The following is a 19418-nucleotide window of genomic DNA, read 5'->3' as shown; positions in this document are numbered from 1 at the left end:
GGGCCTGGTCCCTGTGGGATTATGACAGGGACAGGGCAAACCGGACATTGATTCCTTTTCTTCGTACACCAGACTGCACTGTGCATCCTTCTTCAGACTCAGCGAGGTTATGAGAGCTTTGATAGAACTAGAAAGGTTTGACATGAACCAATGGGACTGTTGCTGCAATACACCTCTCATTTGGGCAGCTAGGAATGGGCATGGGGGATTGGTGGAGTTGCTACTTGAGCAAGGACACATCAACCCCGACAAGCCAGACGATACCGGCAAAACACCACTCTTCCACGCTTCCCGGGGGGGGGTCATAAGCAGGTGGTGGAGCTGTTACTAAGGCGGGATGAGGTGAGCCCCGACAAGCAAGACGATGGCGGCCGGACGCCACTCTCATACGCTGCTTGGGAGGGACATGAGGTGGTAGCAAAATTGCTATTGGGACGGAAAGAGGTCAACCCTGACAAGCCAGACGATACCTGCAAAACACCGCTTCTATATGCGGCTCGGGGAGGGCATGAGCAGGTGGTGAAGTTATTGCTGGGGCGGGAAGAGGTGAACCCGGACAAGGAAGGCAATTGCAGCCGGACGCCACTCTCATATGCTGCTTTAGAGGGGCATGGGGGGATAGCGAAATTGCTACTTGGACGAGAAGAGGTCAACCCGAACGGGGAAAATAAATATGTCAATACACCGCTCTTACGCGCTACTTGGGGGGCATGAAGGGGTGGTGAAATTGCTACTGGGGCAGAAGGAGGTCAACCCCGACAAACAAGACCAATACGGTGATACACCACTCTTACAGGCTGCTTGGGGGGGGCATGAGGGGGTAGTGAAATTGCTGCTGGGACGGAAAGAGGTAAACTCCGACAAGGAAGATGGGGCCGGCAGGACGCCACTCTTATATGCCGCTCCGGGGGGGCATGAAGAGATAGTAAAATTACTACTAGGACGGGAAGAGGTCAGCACCGACAAGGAAGATGATGACACCCTGACGCCACTCTTATATACCGCTCGGGGGGGGCACGAGGGGGTAGTGGAAATGCTACTAGAACGGGAAGTGGTCAACCCCAACAAGGATGATGAGAACAGCCAGACGCCACTTTTTCACGCTGCTTGGGAGGGGTATGAAGGGGTAGTGAAATTGCTACTAGGGCGGAAGGACGTCGACCCAGAAAAGCCAGACAAATATGGTGATACACCCCTCTTACCGGCTGCCCGAGAGGGGCATGAGGGGGTAGTGAATCTGCTACTAGGACGATAAGAAGTCAACCCCGATAAGCCTGACAAGTATAGCAAAACACCGCTCTTGCTCGCTGCTAGGGAGGGGCATGAAGGGGTAGTGAAATTGCTACTGGGACGGAAAGAAGGAAACCCCGACAAGGAAGATGAGAGCAGCCGAACGCCGCTCTTATACGCTGCTTGGGAGGGGCACTAGGGGGTGGTAAAGTTGCTGCTGGGACGGAAAGAGGTTAACCCCGGCAAGCCAGGCGGAGCTGGCGTAACTCCACTTCTACATGCGTCTGAGAACCGGCATGAGAGGGTGGTGAAATTACTACTGGACCGGGGATGCTAACACCGATAAACCAACCCCCCAACACAGCAAAGACACCACTATCCGATGCTCTCTCGAAACTGATACCTTGGGCACCAATGCCAAAAATAGCCCGCAAATTCCCCACATACCACCCTCTAACCTTGGTGAGAGGAATAGATTTTCCTGCCAAATTCCAGTGCGGATTCGCGCTACCTTCCTAATCGCCCACGAGCCAGCCATGAATATTCCGAGGATCACTAGTCTCCCCACTATACCCTACTCCACCCGCTACTGGTCATGCTCCCTTGTGATCACAGCCGTCTTCGCTTCACTCCCGTCCTATGCTTGGGGGTCTATCTGGGGGTCATCCTGACATGGTAATGTATCCTATCTATAAAAGGGTGTTGGGCACACGCCATTGCAGTCAACTAGCGATCTACGGGTCTCGGCCTCTGCATTCCCTCCTATTTAAATGCGGTTAGAGGGAATATTGTCTTGGATTCCTTTACTATATTTCACCCCTTTGATATTTTCCAATATATATTCTCCTCTTGCATCGGCAGTGCTTTACGTTTTCTGCGCATCATTCACCTCTTTCCATCCCCCTCCCTGAAAAATAGATGTATACTAGATATAGGCTGTTTGTTATAGACTTTAGAAAAATACGTGTTAAAAGACAGTCATACCTCATTAATTTTCTTTGCTATGCTGTTTGAGATACAACAGGCACATTGTTTATTCAAGCCAGTTTAGAACATTGGCCTCTATACGGAGGATATTTCCTTTGGTTTTAGCTAGTGGAAGCTCGAAATTCATACTTTTGATCGCTATATTGCGCTCCCCAATACCACATCAGTCATCTGGTAACACGGTAGATTCAAAGAAAAATTTCATCAAAAAAAAAAAGAAAAAAGCTAGGGCGAGGATTCCGGCCGAACTGTGGTTAGGGATGCTCAGCGAAGGGGCTCATGGATCAGCCGGAGTAATAGATGTATCATAATATCATACTCCCAAGAGATTAGATAGAACCTGTAAAACGCCCAGATGCGCCATTCTGCTTCCCCCTACCCGCATCCCCCTGATTCCAGGAGCACAGTCGATGACACAAAATCCCACCAGAGCGACAAGTGAGAAATAAATATTATATACCACACAGTGCGATGGATGCGGTGTATGGTAACCGACAGTAAAACAGGAAGGGAATTGAGAGCGCTTACCCAATATCCCTAAGAGATGTAGTTCTCCTGCCATCCGAAAGGGCGCCACCATAACCTTGCCCCGCGAAAAGAAAAGCGACCGCACAACCCCTTAGAACCGGCCTTTAGACATCTTACCAGAAAATATCATAATAATTATTATCATACCTTTTTAAGCAATTATTGCCGAACCTTCACCATCCAGCTACCAGTCACATCCCCCCCTCCATGTCATGCTTTAGGAAATGCAGCAAGGAAAGAGGACTATTGCTGATGTAAACAGGGCACAAACAAATATAAATAAACATCCCCTGGCAAAACAATAGGTCGAACAATTATGTGTGCTATTGTGGCAATAAACATGGGGACAAGAGGCTTCCCATTGTCGTGCTGTGCTCTCTTAACGTCGGGGGTGGAAATATTATCATACCACAACAATAATAATAATATGATACTTGCTCACAAATTAGGTTATGGTACATATCAACCATAAATAGCACAGCATGATCCAACGCTGATTTCTTCATAACCAAATTGACGCAGAAGTACAGTGGTTTATGTTTTCTTATTTTTTTCACTTCTGTGGCTTTAAAAAAAGTGTATAAAATTTCATAAGTCTCAGATCTTAATATCTTTGTATTGTCCCAAACTGCCTTCAACCCTTAAAATCAATACTTCTGTAGTTTTCCGTAGGATGGTGAGGCGTTGGGCTGTAGGAGACAGTGGTGGGTTAGGGTTATGGACCTCATGGATAGCGAATGAACTGCAGTAGCCAATGAGCCCAGAGCTGCAAGTTCCTGCCACATGACAACAATAATAGCCCATATCAAATTACCGGTGTGGGAATTATTTATTACTTTCCCTTTGTCGGATGGTGTGTCGATTACGCTGGTATGGTTCGTGCGGACCAAAACTGGAACCAGGCTGAAAGCAAAATGTTACGTGGCTGAGTAGCTCTAAATGCCAAGAGCTAACCCTACTAGTCATAAAACAAGTAATCAGGTCTTTTGTATTAGAGCAGAAAACAGAGTTTAATGAGTGAAAATGCTATACATGTATAATATATAATATAACGTGATGAAAACCTTGAATAATAAGTATTATATTGCATTATATAGAATAATAAGATATCTATTATATAAATTAAAATAATAATCAATCATACAGATTAGATAAATTCAAATAACATGAGATACTATGAGATAATAAATATATAAGATAAGACAGATATAAAGATATGAAATAACTAGTTAATTATATTGATCTCTATCACTAACACGCCTATGGCTCTGGTATTTATGCCGTATTGTAGCTACAAAGTCCTTGGAGCCATATTCAATCCCATTGCGATAGGCATTGATAATCCGCTCTGCTTTGTTTGCGTACTTCCAAATCTGTTGGTCAGGGACACACTCTAAGGCTTTTGGAATGAGTGTACGCAATGCTTTAATTGTAACCGGTACGGGTACTCAGTTATTGGTTTGATTTGATGTTTTGTTTTAAGTATCGCTTTGATACTTGGTTTGTTTTAAGTATCGTTTGATACTTGGTTTTGTTTTAGGTTTTGTTTTAAGTATCGCTTTGATACTTGGTTTGTTTTAAGTATCGTTTGATACTTGGTTTTGTTTTATGTTTTGTTTTAAGTATCGCTTTGATACTTGGTTTGTTTTAAGTATCGTTTGATACTTGGTTTTGTTTTATGTTTTGTTTTAAGTATCGCTTTGATACTTGGTTTGTTTTAAGTATCGTTTGATACTTGGTTTTGTTTTATGTTTTGTTTTAAGTATCACTTGGATAGTTAAGGAGTTTTACCAAAGTGTATCGATTGATACCTATCATTAGTTTTGTTGATGCTAGACATGAACAGGTTTGTGTATTTAAAGACTGCCTGTTTCTATGATTGAAAAGGCAGACTTCGACAGACAGTATTTCAATATACTTGGTTGAATGGTTACTTCTTTGTTTCTCAGTACGCCCTCGAAGCCTTCTTTAGTTCTCAGCTCTCGCCTCCTCTGTGGAAGAGCAGGCCACCTGCCAACTATTGTACCCTGTTCCGATAACGTGAATAGCACCTAGCGAACACGTTACATTTTTTTAACCTCAGCAAGTGGTTAAGAACCTGTCCCCGGATTTAGGCCTGATCAACCTATCGATATCCACCCTGGAACACTAGCGGAGAGAAGCGGCAGAATCACAGCACATTCGGCTTCATCTCAAACCCAAGATAGAGTCTTTGAAGACCAGCAGTGGGAAGCAAATCCCACATCAAGACCTTACAAGAAAGAAACAATACCGGTGCTCTGCTAAAGAGCCGGGCGATCCTGCAAACACGGAAGACACACAACCTCCAGGAGAATTCCCTTCTACTCCAGCAAAGAAGCCTTCCTTTGAACCTCCAATCGACCCCAAATCCAGTAGCAAATCAGATATGGCTAGCACAGGAGTAGGGTCCTCTGGAGGAGGAAAATCTCGGCGTTGGCCTGAAGAAGAGGAAGAACCCGTAGTTTTTGAACCTCCGAAGTTTAAACTCCACCTCCCAGCGAAGTTTACAGGAGAAGGGAAAGACCTCAAACCCAAAGCCTTTGACTGATGGGCGACGGAACTTACACACTATTTTCTCCAGCAAAAGAAAGATGTGGAAGACCCTACAACCGGACTATACATTAGATCATTCTGCGAAGGAAAGGCAACCGACGCATACCACCAATGCTATAAGGAATACAGCGGGAATGTAAGATTAAGAGGATCTACAGTTCTCGATTACCTGAATGGACAATTCCAATCCTCTATTACCAACGACCTCCTATACAACAAATTCAACCAGCTCCAGCAAGTTAATGGAACGCATGTCAAAAGAATTACAGATGTAGCTACGGATCTATTAATGTACAAGGACCGGATGAAGGGAGGAAGCATTTCCAAGTACGTCCTTAAACGACGATCCTATGATACTATGCACCTTACCCTTCGACGAGAAGTGGAAGCTCTTGAGGAAGACGACGATGATAATGCAACAATAATTCCAAGAGCTGAACGGAAGGACACCATTCTCCATGAAACTAAGGCATACAAAACACACACATCCATTAGTAGAAATAGCCAGCTGCGATACAAACCCTCCCGCAACTCTGAAGATGATACCTCACGGGTTTTCAAGAAGAAAACCAAATCCTCCAAGCAATCGAGATGCCAGAAAGGAGAATGTTTTGAATGTGGAAAAACAGGATACATGGCAAGGAACTGCCCTTCGAAGAAAGGGAAAGGAAAGACAATTAAGCAAGAAGCATCGGCCAACAATGTTGAGAGCAATAGTGATGATGCCCAACCCAGCGAACATGAGGAGATCCATATCGGATACATCGATGTGAAATGCAACAGTGTCCGACCTCCGGCTACATTTAAGGCACACACCACCATGGAAGGTACTATTCTCATCAATGGTAAAAAGGCTCGAGTCCTATTTGACACTGGCACGATTGGGAGAGACATGATCAGCAATGTCTTTGTTTCTGTCCATGGACTCCCAACTCGAGACCTTAACCAACCCATACCAGTCAATATGGCAGTAAAGGGATCACGATCCACAAGTCATAAAACCTGCAGTGCAACTATTCGACTTGGTTCTGCCATCCTACCCCCCCAGGAAATGTTGGTAGGAAACCTAGCCAAATACGATGCCTTCATAGGAATGCCTTTCCTGAACCGCCACAAATCTGTATTCACGTGTGGGGACTCATCCATTGATTTCCCAGATCAGAAGGTCAGAGTCTCATGCAAACCAACAAGCGGAGAGTACTGAGCCACAGTCTGTGAAGCGACAGCCCAACGCCTATTGGATGAATACTCTGATGTTTTCCCTGACCAGATTCCCGAAGAACTACCACCTATGAGAGAAGTGAACCATCACATTCGCCTCCGAGACCCCTCTAATCTCAAGAACCAACCTACCTACTCTATTCCTGACGCATACAAAAGCCCGCTTTGGGATTGGATCAACCAACAACAAAGAAGAGGAGTCTTCTACCGGGCAGAAGCCCCAGGTGCTACTCCTATCTTTGTTCAACCCAAAGCAGATGGCAAAAGAATCCGCCCCTTGGTTGACCATAAGCTATGGAATGAAAACAGTGTTATGGACAGCGCCGTTATCCCAAACCAAACCCAGATCCTAAATGCAGTTGGACGGGCTAGATTCCGAAATAAGATTGACCTAAGCGATGCCTACCTCCAAACAAGGTGAGATCCAGAAAGCGAACGCTACAAGAGTTTCAAAACACCCTTCGGAAGTTTCATTAGCCGAGTTTTGTTACAACGTGATATTAATGCGCCCGCCACCTTTATGCGGATTATGGAAAACCTCCTGGGTGAATACCTCCACCCTTTTGTTTGGGTCTGCATCGATGATATCCTCATCTTCTCGAACACCGAAATAGAACATGCCTACCATATAGGTTTGGTTTGTACCAAACTTTAGGGAAGTTAAATTCCAGGCTGGCGGAAACAAATCAATCCTGTTGGCGGATAAACGGGATATCCTGGCACAGGTTATAAAGGAGAAAGGAATAAAGGCAGCCCCTGGAAAAATATCGTGTTTACGGGAAGGGGGAAACCCAGGAATCAAAAACAACTCAAGCGATTCCTAGGATTAGTCAACTATATTCCCAGCTCCTACCACACCACGCCTATAACGTGTTCACAAGGTGCTAATCACGTTATCGGTAGTAGACACGATAGTTGGCAGGTGGCCTGCTCTTCCAGAGAGGCGGTGAGAGCGGAGAACTAAACGAGGCTTCCAGGGTGTACTGAGGAACAAAGAAGTAACCATTCAACCAAGTATATTGAAATACTGTCTGTTGAAGTCTGCCTTTTCTATCGTAGAAACAGGCGGTCTTTAAATACACAAATCTGTTCATGTCTAGCATGAACGAAACTAATCAAAGGTATCAATCGATACACTTTAGTAAAACTCCTTAAGTATCAAAGCGATACTTAAAACAAAACATAAAACAAAACCAAGTATCAAACGATACTTAAAACAAACCAAGTATCAAAGTGATACTTAAAACAAAACATATAACAAAACATAAAACAAAACCAAGTATCCAACGAGACTTAAAACAAAACCAATAACTGAGTACCCGTACCGGTTACATTCCCCAAAACAAAACAACTGTTTAAACAAACAAAACCTAATAATCATCAATAGCGGAGTCTGAGAAACTAAAGGCTTCAGTTTCCGCTAAAAACTCTTCATCATAAGTGTCACACCAGGGACAAGAGGAAACTCTAAGGAAACACTTAGACTCGAAGAAATGTAAGTCACAGTAGTCACGAATACCAGACTCGCGCTGTACATCAACCCAAGCATGGTCGCAATTAGTACAGTAGTCTATCCAGAGGATTTCGAAGTAGTTTTCAAGTTGGATAACATCGCTGTTCAACAACAGTCCAACAATCTGTTGTCGCAGCCTTACATTGACATCCACATAGTTTGACATCGTTATGGTATTCGGATGGTGACTGGTAACTAGATAAGATTGTCGACAGCCTGCTCCATAGCTTGATTTTCCTCATCGCTACTCTCGAATTCCGACTCAAAGTATGGTGCCCAAAATCCATCTCTAGTTTCAAGTTCTGCATGCCATCGCTCAGTTTCTGGCATCGTAGGTGTCCAGCACATGGTGATGTAATTAATCGTTGGAGGGAGGGATTCATTTGGCATGTTGTCTTTCCACCAATCATTCACCATATCCATTGCGTGCTCCAGTCCTTCTAGCGGTTCCCAGCTGTTCTCACTTGTCGGGTATCATTTCCATTTGACTAGGAACTGATCATTTCTATGCCAAAAGCGGTGGTCACAGATTTCTTCAACTTCCCCTTCATCTTTCTTATCGATGATGATAGGTGCAGGACGAGAGTGGGATCTTCCAGGGAACTTAGAGTCATCATTTAGATGGAATGGTTTGACAGCTATGGCGTGCAAGACTGCAGTATTGCGGCGATACATGCGTCCATCCATCTGGACTGTGTAGTTTTCTGTATGCTCGTCAAAAGATAACACTTTGAAAGGTCCTTGCCATCGGGGTTGTAATTTCTTGCTGCGTCCAACATTGCTAATGAACATGTTTCCACGTATGATAAGCATATCACCTGGCAGGATGGGGACATGTTTGCGTCGTCGCTTCTGAGCAGTGGTGGTACTTCGGAATCGGGCAGCTGTAACAGCTTGGAAGGCATCGTTCTGAATTGCTTGATGGCGGTTTAGATGGTCATCAGAGGCAGGGACTGAGGAGTTCTTAAATAGAGTTGTAGGTAGGAGGGAGTATTGACGGCCGAAAACTGCTTTGTATGGAGACATTCCCAAGGTGTCTGAATATCCGGCATTGATATATGTGGCCAGTTCAACAAGGGCTGGTTCCCAGTTGGTCTGCCGTTCATTGATGATGTTCCTGATTCCGGTCTTAGCTTCACGGAATTTTCGTTCTGCTTGGCTATTAGTCTCATGGTGTCCAGGGGCAGCCATAATATGGTTTATTCCAAGGGAGGTCAAGTTTTGCTTCCAGAATCTGGCGGTGAAGCGGGGATCAGCATCACTGACAATCGATAAGGGGTACCCATGGGGGTAAACAGGTATCATTGGAGGTTATTCCAGGTGTCTTTGAAGGAATCGGGAACCTTCATTGGTATTAACCAGGTGTATCCGGAAAATCAATCCACAGCTACCAAGATGGTGTCATATCCGGCGGACTTGTTAAATGGTCCTGCGAAATCGATGGCATAGGATTCAAATATTTCACATAGTAGTTGGAGGGTCTGAGCTTTCCCTTCAGGAAGTTGTGTTCGCTCCTTATTTGCCTGACAGAGTTCGCATTACTTGACAAAATCGCGGAAGTCCTTTCGCATTTCAGGCCAGTAAACATATTCTGAGGCATATTGGATGTTGCGATCCGCACTATAGTGTCCTATGTGGTGGATTTCGGTAATAACATATTCCCTAATAGTCAATCCATTGAACATATGGCCTTTGGAGATGTATAGGCAATGTTTACCATAACAGGTACTAGTGTAGACCATTCCGTTGGATATGCTGTAGGGGGTGAGGTCTCCATGCCTGGAGCTATCCATGACTTTGAAGTAAATCGGGTCATGGCGGTATCCTGCTATCATTTGACTTCGGAAAGAGGAGGTTAATTCTTCTGTGGTTGATCTAACATCTCGTTCATCCTCGATTAGGGATCCTGTTGTTGGTTTGATAGGCGTTTCCTCTTCCTCCTAGGTTTTGTAGAGTTGTTGACGGTGTTCGGGAATGGTCGGGGGTATGACCGAGACAATGGTTTCATTGTTGTATACTAGTAAGGGTCCACCATACAGTGGTCGTGAATCAATTATGGGAGGAGAGAATGGTGGGGCTGACTGTGGGGGGTGTAAATAGGATATTACATCCACGTAGGCTGCTGCTTGTTCGAGTTCTTCAAGACCTTGGTATCATGTTGGAACAGGATTAAGGGTATGAGGAGGTTGGGTCGATTCATCTTCATTGATCATCTCTTCTGCTCCTACTGCGATGTTGAAGCTGGTGTCTTTGGATTCGTCAGCAGGTATATAGTACGGTCGCTGGTATCTGTTGCCGAAATTGATCTCATTCTGGTGAAAAGGGCAGGTGTCGTGATAACAGTGGGACCAGTGGAGTCTGCTTTGTTCAAGTTCATGAGGTGGTGTGCTGCTGAGCGTGCAATCATCTTTCCATTCTTCATTAATGTCCTTTCCTTGTTCCGTTTCGGCAGCGCTGTACATGGTGTAAGAGAAAGGATTGGAGGGAGCGGCAGAGCTGGCGGTAGCCATCGATAGTTCTTGTTCATAGGAGGTGTCATGAGGGCTGTTGTCGCTTTCTCTTGTGTGATCATAAACAAGAGGAGGATCTGCGATGTCTTGATTCTCATATAGGCGGGAGAGAGCATCAGCTAAATAGTTCGTTCTTCCAGGGGGGTAGATGATTTTTGCATCGTATTTGCTGATCTCGCCTATCCATCTTGTTCTTCTCCTTCCAGGTATTCTTTCTGTTTTAAGATTAGTGAGAGGTTGGTGGTCGGTAACAATAGTGCAAGTATTGCCCATCAGGATGTGGTTGAAAGCGGTGAGAGCATCGATCACAGTAACAACTTCTTTGTCTGTTGTCCCATAGTTCATCTCTGAATTAGTGAACTTTCTGCTGTGTAATGCGGCCGGTCTTGCCGTTTCATGGGAGGCTCCTTGTCCAACCCATGCTCCAACTCCAACATCCGATGCATCAGTAATCAGCCATATTGGTTCTGGTTTGCTGTAGTCGATAGGTAGTATAACGTTGGCATTTTTTATCAATTTCTTGATGTTGGTAAAGGCTTGGTCTTGAGTGTGGGTCCAAACGAATTCTGCATTGCCGGTAAGATCTGTGAGTGGCGCTTTCACCGTGACGTGGTGTGGTAGAAATTGGGAGATATAGTTGACTAGTCCTAGGAATCGCATAAGTTCTTTTTGATTCCGGGGTGTTGTCCATTCCGTTAAACAGGATATTTTTCGAGGAGCTGCATGTATCCCTTCGTCATCTATCACATGTCCTAGGATATCGAGCTTATCGGCAAATAGAATTGACTTGTTTCTGCTAGCGTAGAATTTAGCTTCCCTTAGTTTGGTACAAACCAAGCCTATATGGTAAGTATGTTCTATTTCAGTGTTCGAGAAGATGAGAATATCATCACTGTAGACCCAGACAAAATGGGGGAGGTAGTTGCTCAGGAGGTTTTCCATAATTCGCATAAAGGTGGCGGGCGCATTCATATCACCTTGTAACATAACTCGGCTAATGAAACTTCCGAAGGGTGTTTTGAAACTGTTGTCGCGTTCGCTTTCTGGATCTAACCTTGTTTGGAAGTAGGCATCGCTTATGTCAATCTTACTTCGGAATCTCACCCGTCCAACTGCATTTAGGATCTGGGTTTGGTTTGGGATAGTGGAGCTGTCTATCACCGTGTTTTCATTCCGTTGCCTGAGGTCAACCAAGGGGCAGATTCCTTTTCCATCTGCTTTGGGTTGAACAAACATAGGAGCGGCACCTGGGGCTTCTGCTCGGTAGATGACTCCTCTTCTTTGTTGTTGGTTTATCCAGTCACATAGTGGACCTTTGTTTGTGTCAGGGACAGAGTAGGTGGGTTGGTTCTTAAGATTAGAGGGATCTCGGATGCGAATGTGATGGTTCACCTCTCTCATAGGCGGTAGTTCTTCCGCTATTTGATCAGGGAAAACATCAGAGTATTGATCCAATAGTCGTTGGGCAGTTACTTCACAGACTGTGGCTCGGTACTCTCCGCTTGTTGGCTTGTATGAGACTCTGACCTTCTGATCTGGGAAATCGATAGTTGATTCCCCACACCTGATTATAGCTTTGTGGCGGTTCAGGAATGGCATACCTATTAGGGCATCGTATTTGGCTAAGTTTCCAACCAGCATTTCGTGGGGGGGTAGGACAGCAGAACCAAATCGAATAGTTGCACTGCAGGTTTTATGACTTGTAGATCGTAATCCCTTTACTGCCATATTGACTGGTATTGGTTGGTTAAGGTCTCGAGTTGGAAGTCCATGGACAGAGACAAAGGTATTGCTGATCATGTCTCTGCCAATTGCACCAGTGTCGAATAGGACTCGTGCCTTTTTGCCGTTGATGAGAATAGTACCTTCCAGGGCAGTGTGTGCCTTAAATGTAGTTGGAGGTCTGACACTGTAGCATTCCACATTGATGTATCCGATATGGATCTCTTCATATTCGCTGGATTAGGCATCATCACTATCGCTTTCAACATTGTTGGCCGATGCTTCTTGCTTAATTGCCTTACTTTTCCTTTTCTTCGTGGGGCAGTTCCTTGCCATTTGTCCTGTTTTTCCACAATAAAAACTTCCTCCTTTTTGGCGTCTCGATTCTTTGGAGGGTTTTGTTTTCTTCTTGAAAACCCGTGAGGTATCGTCTTCAGAGTTGCTGGAGGCCTTGTGCCGAGGCTGGCTATGCCTATTAGAGGGTATCTGTGTTTTGTAGGCCTTGCTTTCATGGAGAATGGCGTCCTTTCGTTCTGCTCTTGCAATTATTACTGCAATATCATCGCCGTCTTGCTCGCGTAGTTCTCCTTCTCTCGGCAGGGTAGGGTGCATAGTGTCGTAGAATCGTCATTTCAGGATGAATTTGGAGATACTTCCTCCATCCATTCGGTCCTTATACATCATCAGGTCTTTAGCCACATCTGTGATTCGCTTGACATGCGTTCCGTTAACTTGCGGGAGCTGGTTGAATTTGTTGTATAGGAGGTCGTTGGTTATAGAGGATTGGAATCGTCCTTTCAGGTAATCGAGAACTGTAGTTCCTCTTAATTTTACATTCCCGCTGAAAACCTTATAGCATTGGTGGTATGCGTCGGTTGCCTTTACTTCCCAAAATGATCCAATGATAAGTCCGGTTGTAGGGTCTTCCACATCTTGTCCGTGTAAGAGTAGGAAGTGTGAGAGTTCCATCGCCCATCGGTCAAAAGCTTCAGGTTTGTGGTATTTTCCTTCTCCTGTGAACTTTGCTGGGAGGTGGAGTTTAAACTTAGGGGGTTCAAATGCTGCAGGTACCTCCTCTCATTCAGGCCTAGCCCGAGATTTTCCTCCTCCAGCGGGCCCTCCTCCTGTGCTAGCCATATCCAATTCGCTACTCGATTCGGGGATGATTGGAGGTTCAAAGGAAGGCTTCTTTGCTGGTGTAGAAGGGAATTCTCCTGGAGGTTGTGTGTCTTCCATGTTTGCAGGATCGCCCGGCTATTTAGCAGAGCGCCGGGGTTGTTTCTTTCTTGTAAGGTCTTGCCGTGGGATTTGCTTCCCACTCCTGGTCGTCAAAGACTCTATCTTGGATTTGAGATGAAGCCGAATATGACGTGATTCTGCCGCTTCTCTCCGCTAGCGTTCTAAGGTGGATATCAATAGGTTGATCAGGCCTAAATTCGCGGACAGATTCTTAACCACTTGCTGAGGTTAAAAAAGTGTAACGTGTTCGCAAGGTGCTAATCACCTTATCGGTAGTAGATATGATAGTTGGCAGGTGGCCTGCTCTTCCAGAGAGGAGGTGAGACCTGAGAACTAAAGGAGGCTTCAAGGATGTACTGAGGATCAAAGAAGTAACCGTTCAACCAAGTATATTGAAATACTATCTGTTGAAGTCTGCCTTTTCTCTTGTAGAAACAGGCGGTCTTTAAATACACAAATCTGTTCATGTCTAGCATGAACGAAACTAATCAAAGGTATCAATCGATACACTTTGGTAAAACTCCTTAAGTATCAAAGCGATACTTAAAACAAAACTTAAATCAAAACCAAGTATCAAACGATGCTTAAAACAAACCAAGAATGAAAGCGATACTTAAAACAAAACATAAAACAAAACCAAGTATCAAACGATACTTAAAACAAACCAAGTATCAAAGCGATACTTAAAACAAAACATAAAACAAAACATAAAACAAAACCAAGTATCATACGATACTTAAAACAAAACCAATAACCGCGTACCCATACCGGTTACAACGCCACTGTAACAGCGCCTCTCACAGATCTTACCGGCAATGCAGAATTTGTCTGGACCCACACTCACGACCAAGCCTTTATCAACATCAAGGAGTTAATGAAGAACGCCAATGTTATTCAACCTATCGACTATAGTAAACCAGAACCGATATGGCTAATTACTGATGCATCGGATGTTGGAGTTGGAGCATGGGTTGGACAAGGGGCCTCCCATGAAACGGCGAGACCGGTGGCATTACACAGCAGGAAGTTCACTAACTCACAGATAAACTATAGATCAACAGACAAGGAAGCCCTTGCTGTGATTGATGCTCTCGCCACTTTCAACCACATCCTGAAGGGCAATACCTTTACTATTGTTACCGACCACCAACCTCTCATTAACCTTAAAACAGAAAGAATACCAGGAAGGAGAGGAACAAGATGGATAGGCGAAATCAGCAAATACGATGCAAAAATCATCTATACCCCTGGAAGAACAAACTATTTAGCTGATGCACTCTCCCGCCTATATGAGAATCAAGACATCGCATACCCTCCTCTTGTTCATGACCATACAAGATAAACCGAATATAGCTCTGACAACACCTCCTATGATCAAGAACCATCGATGGCTTCAGCCAGCTCTGCTGCTCACTCCAATCCTTTCTCTTACACCATGTACAGTGCTGCCGGAACGGAGCGAGGAAAAGACATTGATGAAGAAAAGAAAGACAATTGCACGCTCCGCAGCACACCTCCTCATGAACTTGAACAAAGCAGACTCCACTGGTCCCACTGTTATCACGACACCTGCCCTTTTCAACAGACTGAGATTAAGTTCGGCAACAGATACTAGCGACCGTACTATATACCTGCTGACGATTCTAAAAACACCAGCTTTGACACCGCAGAAGGAGCAGACGAGATGATCGATGAAGATGAATCAACCCAATCTCCTCATACCCTCAATCCTGTGCCAATACGATACCAAGGTCTTGAGGAACTTGAACAAGCAGCAGCCTACGTGGATGCGATATCCTATCTACACCCGCCACACTCAGCCCCGCCATCCTCTCCTCCCATGACCGATTCACGACCACTATATGGTGGACCATTACGAGTATACAACGATGAAACCATTGTCTCGGTCATACCCCCTACTATTTCCGAGCATCGTCCAGAACTCTATGAAACCTTTGAGGAAGAGGAAGCCCCCATCGAACCAACAAGAGGATCTCTAATCGAGGATGAACCGGATGTTAGATCAGCTACGGAGGAATTAACCTCCACTTTTCGAAGCCAAATGATAACAGGATATCGCTATGACCTGATTTACTTCAAAGCCATAGATAGTTCCAGGCATGGAGACCTCGCCTCCTACACCATATCCAATGGAATGGTCTATACCAGCACCAGTTACGGTGAACATTGCCTTCACATTCCAAAGGGCCACATGTTTCATGCAATGACAATTAGGGAATATGTCATTACTGAGATTCACAACAAAGGACACCACAGTGCGGACCGCAACCTACAATATGCCTCAGAATATGTCTACTGGCCTAAAATGCGAAAGGACTTCCACGATTTTGCCAAACAATGCGAACTTTGCCAGGCAAATATGGAGCGAACACAACTACCGGAAGGGAAAGCTCAGACCCTCCAACTACCATGCGAAATCTTCGAATCCTACACCATCGATTTCACAGGACCATTCAACAAATCCACTGCATATGACACCATCTTGGTAGCTGTAGATCGAATTTCTGGATATACATGGCTCATACCAATGATGGTTACTGATTCCTCTAAAGACACCTGGAATTACCTTCAACGATACCTATTTACCCCTCACGGGTACCCCTTATCTGTTGTCAGTGATGCTGATCCCCATTTCACCGCCAGATTCTGCAAGCAAACCTTGACCTCCCTCGGAATTAATCACATAATGGCTGCCCCTGGACATCATGAGACTAAGGGCCAGGCAGAACGAAAGATTCGCGAAGTCAAGACCGGAATTAGGAACATGATCAATGAACGACAAACCAACTGGGAACCAGCTCTTGTTGAGCTCGCCGCATATATCAACGCCGGATTCGCAGACACCTTAGGAATGTCTCCATACAAGGCAATCTTCAGCCGTTAATACCCCCTCCTACCCACAACACCGTTTAAGAACTCCTCAGTCCCCACCTCTGATGACCATCTAAACCGCCATCAAGCAATTCGGAATGACGCCTTCCAAGCTGTTAAAGCTGCCCGATTCCGAAGCACCACTACTGCTCAGAAGCGATGACGTAAACATGTTCCTATTCCACCAGGTGATATGCTTATGGTACATGGAAACATGTTCATTACCAACGTTGGACGCAGCAAGAAATTGCAATCCCGATGGCGAGGACCTTTCAAAGTCTTATCCTTTGACGAGCATACAGAAAACTACACTGTGCAGATGGATGGACGCATGTACCACTGCAATACCGCAGTCTTCCACGCCTCTGCTGTAAACCGATTCCACCCAAATGACGACTCCAAGTTTCCTGGAAGAGCCCACTCTTGACCTGAACCTATTATCTTCAACAGAAAAGATGAATGGGAAGTTGAAGAAATCAGAGACCATCGCTTTTGGCATGGAAATGATCAGTTCCTAGTCAAATGGAAAGGATATCCGACAAGTGAAAACAACTGGGACCCGCTAGAAGGACTAGAGCACGCTATGGATATGGTAAATAATTAGTGGAAGGATAATATGCCAAACGAATCCCTCCCCCCAACGATCAATTATATCACCATGTGCTGGACACCTACGATGCCAGAAACTGAGCGATGGCATGCACAACTCGAAGCGAGGGATGGATTTTGGGTGCCATACTTTGAGTCAGAGTTCAAGAGTAGCGATGATGAAAATCAAGCTATGGAGCAGGCTCTTGACAACCTTATCTAGTCACCAATCACCATCCGAATACCATAACGATGTCAAACTATGTGGAACTCAATGTGAGGCTGCAACAACAGATTGTTGGACTGTTGCTGAACCACGATGCCATCCAACTTGAAGACTACTTTGAAATCCTCTGGATAGACTACTGTACTAATTGCGACCATGCTTGGGTTGATGTACAGCGCGAATCTGGTATTCGTAACTACTGTGATTTACATTCCTTTGAGTCTAAGTGTTTCCTTAGAGTTTCCTCTTGTCCCTGGTGTGACACTTACGATGATGAGTTTTTAGCGGAAACTGAAGCCTTTAGTTTCTCAGACTCCGCTTTTGATGATTATTACGTTTTGTTTGTTTAAACAGTTGTTTTGTTTTGGGGAATGTAACCGGTACGGGTACTCAGTTCTTGGTTTTGTTTTATGTTTTGTTTTAAGTATCGCTTTGATACTTGGTTTGTTTTAAGTATCCTTTGATACTTGGTTTTGTTTTATGTTTTGTTTTAAGTATCACTTTGATACTTAAGGAGTTTTACCCAAGTGTATCGATTGATACCTTTGATTTGTTTCGTTCATGCTAGACATGAACAGATTTGTGGATTTAAAGACCGCCTGTTTCTTCAATTGAAAAGGCAGACTTCGACAGACAGGATTTCAATATACTTGGTTGAACAGTTACTTCTTTGTATCTCAGTACGCCCTCGAAGCCTCCTTTAGTTCTCAGCTCTCACCTCCTCTCTGGAAGAGCAGGCCACCTGCCAACTATCGTACCCTGTTCCGATAACATGAATAGCACCTAGCGAACACATTACATTAATACTACATCCACAGTGATTACATGTATAGCGCTTTGCTGCCCCACACATATATTCAATAAAGTTGATTTCACCATGACACTTGGGATAAAATAATACTAAATGGCCCCTTGGTGTGACCTCTTCCTCTAGTCTGCATTTCTGATTGCGAAAATCTTCTTGAGCTGTAATTATTGCTCTTGTGCAACAATTGCCTTCTTTTAAGCAGCTCTTTAATCGCTTAGTTGTTCCACGCTTTAAGCACTGAAGAAGTAAGCCTCTATGCCAAAGGCCATGCTCTTCTAATACTTTCTTTAATCCCTTTGGAACTCCATTATGATCTACCATATCCTGAGACTCCAAAGTAAGAGGATTGACTCCATGGTGTAACTTACTTTGCTTTCCACCAGGGCGAAGACTCATACTTTTTGCTCGAAGAGCATTTGCTGCAAATGCAGAATGCCTTGTAGTATTATCGTAGAGAAAGACCACTTAGTACCCTAGAAATGCCCATTCAAAAATTGGTATAGCAACTTCCACTACCTGGTTGACCAAATCATCTCCCTTCCACCATAGATCACCACTATACTCTATCTTCATTGTCACAGAATAATAACTATAACGAAGGTTTAGATCAGGAGAGAGACCAAAAGATGGAAGATCATCAACTGGTAGCCAGCTTGGTACTTGAAGACATCCCCCAGCAGTAACAAAATCTGATACCATTTCCCTTCCCTTGTGTTTTCTTACGAAATGGGGGCTCACCTTCCTTCATCCATGCATAGCCTCTACCATCATTAGAGTCAAAGGTTGACTCATCATGTGTAACTAGAACAATTGGTCTTTGACCTTCGGGTAGATCTTTGGGGAAGATCATCACTGGTTTTCCATCAGTATCCAACTCCCATTTAACCATAAATAGCTTGAGAGTGTCAAGTGTAGGGATGGACTCATTTTGACGATAGGCAATAATATCTTCTCGCTCATGTCCATCTCGGTATATACCCTTCTTTACTTCCGTATACTTATATCCTAACCTATGTAGCCATTCTGCTACAGTATGACTTTTGAGTACTGAGTGTACTCTAGTTCCCAGCTCCTCTGCAATTGAATGGCTAGCTACTACTGGGGACTTCAACTCACCTAACTCTTCATTCAGGTTAGTACTAGCTGGTAATTTACCTGTATTCCAAAAGGTAATGATAGCTGGTGCAAGAAGGGGTAATGAGATAGCATCACCAGTACCCGTAATGTATTCCCGAATGGCCAGCTGTCACAAACATGACTTAGTAAGGAAAGGGTTTTCACGTGACACATGGTTATGAGTCACAGGTATGTTACTGTTTCACGCATATAGCCTATTCGGGTTGTATGATTAGTTATGTGTGGGATTTGTGATACTTTCGC

The sequence above is a fragment of the Tuber melanosporum genome (genome assembly GCF_000151645.1).
Source record: "Tuber melanosporum whole genome shotgun sequence assembly, scaffold_13, strain Mel28".
NCBI classification, from domain to species: Eukaryota; Fungi; Ascomycota; class Pezizomycetes; order Pezizales; family Tuberaceae; genus Tuber; species Tuber melanosporum.
The sequence above is the reverse complement of the archived record's forward strand: the minus strand, read 5'-3'. Positions refer to the sequence as shown.